The sequence below is a fragment of the Dendronephthya gigantea genome, unplaced genomic scaffold (assembly GCF_004324835.1).
Source record: "Dendronephthya gigantea isolate DGI-Jeju-01 unplaced genomic scaffold, DenGig_1.0 000083F, whole genome shotgun sequence".
NCBI lineage: Eukaryota > Metazoa > Cnidaria > Anthozoa > Malacalcyonacea > Nephtheidae > Dendronephthya > Dendronephthya gigantea.
In genome coordinates, this window is record NW_021163093.1 from 235,913 (window position 1) to 241,912 (window position 6,000).

Below are 6,000 nucleotides of genomic sequence, written 5' to 3' on the forward strand. Positions count from 1 at the left end.
TAAAAAAAGTGTCACAGTTGTTAGGTTATTTCTGGACAGCGTACTGTCAGTTAGCCGGTTACTTGGTTAACACATGTACTGCACAAAATATAAACTCCACGCAGCAGAGGTAAGTCGTATAAAAGAAATGTTGGCCTCTCAGGTTAAAGGGCGCATGCAATTCTTCAATAAATATGCTTCAGAGAATGCTAGAGAAGCACTCTACTAGCTTTAACAATTGTTTCGTGGGAAAGCCTGGAATGTTTAGCAGAGAGAAAAAATGATGAGAAGAGCTCAACTGCTGTTCACTTGTTTTCCCAACACTAGCCTCTCGTATAACCGTTGATACACAAGTGGGATTTCACGATGATTTATCAATTATCACCCCTCCCATTGCTTCGTTCGGCCTTCTATTAATGTAGGTAGAATTTAAGCAAGTTAACTGAATTATTGTTAGACTTATAGTTGCTTACTCTCTCCAGCGTAGACACACCTTGACAGCAAGTAAACCATGAATAGTAGAGAGAAGACACACGTTGTATCTATGAAGAACAAATAAAATCACAATCAACATCAATTAAGCTAAGTTCGTTCGCATTGATATAAAATTTTTAATGCGGGGCAAAGTTTCAGATTTGGATATCAGACATTGGAGTAAACGCGTCGAACAAGACACTTCTGGCAAAATGCGTCGATTCACACTGGAAATAGAAAATATAATACATTTTTATAATCCGAGATGTTATAGGTATTACGTACTAGTTTTCATTCTTTATCCACAAATTCGTTAAAAAAAATCCTCCTTCCTCTGTCTAAAATGTGCACATGTTGGAAAGGTATAGCATTGCATACGTTCTCAAAGTGAAATAAGATCAATGATCGATGATATTAGTGAAAGATTACAAGGTTTTTTTAGAGCATGAGAAGTTATCTATACCTGAAATATATAGTCTTTCTATAGTCTTCTTATATAGTCTTGCTTCTCTCAATCCAAAAAGCAGATGAGCGTGTTATGGGCAAGACTAAGAATGTGAGCTACTTTAAATAGTGTCGTTTTCTTGCGCTGTTGACCACAGAGTTCAGTAATGACCTTCACAGTTCACGCACTTTGCACATGATGATGTCAGATCGAGAGGGGAAATGATCACTTGTGCGTCTAAAGAAAGTTCTGCGGTCACAAATTATACAATCTAAATTTATTGAAGGGGCATGCAATATTTCATAAATAATTTTGTAAATCATTTTTACACCGTCTATATATGGACATTAAGGTGAAGAAATTGCGGGAAGCAATTTCGCAGTGCCCGAAGTGGTTGTACACGTTGCAAACAGATTTTCGAGCATGTGATATAGGCTTTCGTTGGTGACGCTAGTGAACCATTATCTTCAAAGTACTCTTAATGAAAGACACTGCAGAGCTTGTCACCGTTTGCTCTTTTAAAAACGTCAGACTAACCGCATGTTCGGAATTGTTTATTCAAGTTGATATATTCGGTAATGCTTTATGAATGTATCTAAAAATAAATTGGAGAGGAATATGAGTTCTTTTTCTTGTAGCAAAATCTGGCAATTGTTGTAAAAGAAACATGTAAAATTATATTGAAACGGCGGTCTCTCACCTATGCAGTGTGCCTAATTATTTCGATTTCAACCGGCAGGCTACCAGGCTGTAGAAAGCCATGCAATACACACCGTCAATCTGAAAAATTCCCTTAAAGAAAAAGTAGGTCTATTCGAATCACCCTTACTACCATTATTTTTATAAAACGTTAGATTATTATTAAAACCATTTAGTCACTCATGGTCATCATGAATTTAAAAGATACATCTAAAAATACATAAAGTAGCATGCATGCATAATTTATTTTCACATCCTTTTGTAAACGTCATTCTTTAACCGCACTATCGATCACTATGCTATATATATATATTACATATTCTTTGTTATATATATAGGAAACATCTAAAAATATCGAAGGAGCATATGCGTATTTTATGCATGCATATACGCACATCTCATACAAAATGTCATACTCGCAAGCACGTTTAGAGCACTCAGTTAAGTGATGGCTTTACGTCATTGCTGTAGAGTTAATTCATTATAGGAGCTTGTTGTTACCCGACGTACCCGGAGAATAACACCAAAACAATATGAATAAACCACGCATGTCAGTTCAATCAAAAACACCAACATTTCGAATAATCACATTGTATATTTATAAACGAAATGAAATATTAAATGTACTATTATGTTAGTACTTTATCATTTTTCATACCATGCATGCATATAGGGTACTAAAGCACGGTTCCTGTCTTTGCTTTCAACAAAATCATAATTTTTAACTATAGAAATACATGCATGTAGCCACGCCTCGCCATCTCCAACGAAGCAAATATTTCCTGCTCTTCAATATTTTGAAATGACCAAAATGTAAACTGATATTTCGTTTTTCGGAAACAAACACAGTCGTATTAAAAGGTGTGAAATCACCCGTTTTCCTGCTGCATTACGTTGCATGAAGTTATAGACTTTCACAGTTTAAGTTAATACTTCACTATAACTAAACCTTCAAAACATCAAAACAGCACAAATAATATAGATAACCAAGCAGTAAACGTCGAATGATGTTTTTCGATTATTGAATTAAGGCAGTGAACGCAGTCGACTGTATAACAGCTTTAAAGTGATATTTGTCATACCAAAACTACGAATTACGCTTTTAAGAACTCTTTTTGAAGTTGAAACCATGATGTAAAGCCTTAAATAGTCGGTAATGTCATCGCAAAACCGAGTATAATGACATGCTGTACCAAGGTGATAAAATATATTGGTACAGGAAACACGAAATAAACCTCGAAATAAACAAAGTAAACACCTACCATTTCAAGGATTATAAACAACGAGTTTTCATTTCCATTTCACCACTAACTCTTCCAGTTCTGCATGATGGTATTTTAAACTCTTGCCAGTGTTTAAATCGTTTTAATTGATTTCACATTTCATATTGTGCTTTCGAAACTACCTCGCAAGGGAGCATTTCAGGCAATTTCGGAAAATGCGGGTTACAAGCGAAAGCGTTTGCCAACGTTTTCAGGATTGCGGATGCTATATTCCAAAACAAAATTGTTGGCATTAGCTAGAGCTACTAAGTGGGGGGAAATATTGATATATTCGTGTCTTACATTCTTCATTTCTTTTCAAATTGATTGCTTTAACGGTCTCAGAACATGAATATATGACTATGTCATCCCACTTATCGATACCGCTTTGCACTCCGCTATGCTTTGTCGCAACACCCGGGTGTAATTAATCTATCAGGAAAATTAATACCCTCGCAGGGCGTTCTGCGCCCGCTCGGGAATCACGATGGCCGTTAATAATTTCAATTTCTACCGCGAATTTTCAAATTTTGATGCATATTATCGAGGGTAAAAGATATACTATCATAGAAATGCATATGCACTGAGCATATTAGACGCCATTTTAAGTTCAAATTAAATTAAAAACTTAAAGGCCTTTTCACACGACAAAATTTTCGTTCGCAGATAGTCGAAAGTTTAGGAAGAGATGACGAAGCAGCCACGGACATCGGTGATGGTTATGTCGGAATATCTGAATTTGAGAGAAACTTACAATTTATCTGCGCCAGTGTAATTTTCCCGTCACTTTTACATTGGGCGTATTTGAACACACACGTGTTACCGTATGTCTTGCCGTCGGAGATCTGTACCTGTTACTAGCTGTATTCCTGTGTGTATTTAGAAGTTTTCAAATCTCGAAAAAAATTAGGCAGTGTACAGGGAATAACATTTGCTTAAAATAAACAAAAAAAATTCGACCTACTCTACCTACTCTACGGCACTGGTAAAATTCGGAAGCCGGCCGACGAAACGAAAAGGTCGAGAAGAAAATTAAACAAAAGTGAATGGTTTGAGGCTATAATTTTTTACTCAACGATTATAGTATATTCAAAAGACTCTGTTTTTCAAAATGCTTGCCAGGAAACGCTTGCATTTATATGATACTTAATGCATGCGCGCGCAAACAGACGCTAGGGAGCATTTCGGGCGATCTTAGAAAATGCGGGTTACAAGCGGGAGCGCCTGCCTGCCAAGGTTTTCAAGATGGCAGATTAGCAGCTATATTTAATACGAACATCAATGATTACGGAGCTACACCCAAATTGCTAATAACGTATTTTAATTTTGCCTTTGCTATTAATATTATGATTAAATATACAATATGCATAGCAGCAATCATCTCTAAATACTTAAAAATATAGCATCAAGTGTAGTCTTACTTATACCTAGGCTACTATAGCTAGCCTCCTCCGCAGGCATCTCTTATGTATTTATATTAGATATATTAGGCATGGGTTAGCTGTGTCATGGATGGTGAGGAAAAAAGTGGGAGAGATCTCCAGCAAATTTTTTTCTCACTCCCCGACACAGCAACCCAAGCCAAATATAAATGCCCAATATAAACACATAAGAGATGCCTGTGGAGGAGGCTAGCTACTAGCTACTAAGCAAACATACAACAATACTATATATTTATTAGCCTCCTCCACAGGCATCTCTTATGTTTTTATATTGGGCATTTATATTTGGCTTAAGTTGCTGTGTCGGGGAGTGAGAAAAAAAATTTTGCTGGAGATGCCTGCCATAAATCGCACAAAATGGACTATAGTACTCATAGCCCAGTCTCTTAATGCAGTGTCTAAAATCTGAAAACATAGCATATCATAAATGTTGGAACATATTGGAACATATTGGTACTATATTTAGGTTATTCATTGCCATGTGATCATCCACAAATTTTGGTAAAAGAAACAACACATACTTTTTTAAACCACTTAGAGACATATGTTTATACAACTTTGCTACCATTTGCATGGCCAGTTAAAAATTCGTTGGTACACTTAGTCAGGGCAACTTGCATTTTGCATTTGATAAGTAGGAATTTTTATGGTAATGCTTATATGCCATGCCTTAGTAAAATTCAGGTTGCAAACCTTGTTGCTCAGATAAATTTCCTCTTTTGCACAAAAATGTAAAAATAGGCGAACAACTGCTAAGGACTCAAACATTTATTTGGAAAAGAACATAAAACAATTAAGTAGCTGAAGAATACAAGACATTCTTACAGTATTATCACTGATTATTTGAAACAACAAATACTAATAAAGTACGCATTGTTAAACAAATTCGTAGGTGATCAGGATGTCTTCGTTCTTCATTTTTTTTAATGCCTAAAAAGATGAATGATATAAGCGCGGGACAAAAATGTATGGTGTGGAAAGTGAAAACGAAAGAAAACGGTATAACCTACACTTCACACTCTCCATGATAGGCCAGTCTAATTTCCCCGTCACTTTCACATTGAGCATATCTTAACATACACGAATTGCCATATGTCTTGCCGTCTGTACCACATTGAGGATCGTAAAGCTTTGGACAACCGGCGCGACACTTCGGTACTATATCAAATTCGAAATTTATGGTTAGACATTGACATGCACTTCAACTAGCTACGATACGTTATAATGGTGATTCTTGTAACGGTGATTGTTGTAGATTGCAGCCTCTGATTGGTAGAGAGACCTGACATTTTTTTTTACACCCAGTATATCTAACTACAAGTTCTGAAAAAAAGGAAACTCTTACGACAGTCGGGTGCTGACATATTTCATGCAATTTCTCTTTTAAACTTTTAAGGTTAGCATGACGGTTTTGTATTTTCTTCCCGGCATTGTGTGAACACAAGATATGAATGGCCTAACTCCATGACGCTTTGAAGATGGTCGTAATTACCCGTTACTTAAAATATGTGTTCATTTTATGAAAAGATAGGAAAGACTCAAAGAAGATAATTTCCTCACTTGTATCTTCCCATAAAAGTGCAACTCTGAACCAAATTCCTTGAGCTGCAAAACTAATGCCCAACTTCCATTCAAAAACAATAATGTATTTTACTTACTGCAAGGTCCTTCGTGTACAATCGTGATGTTCTCTTCAAAC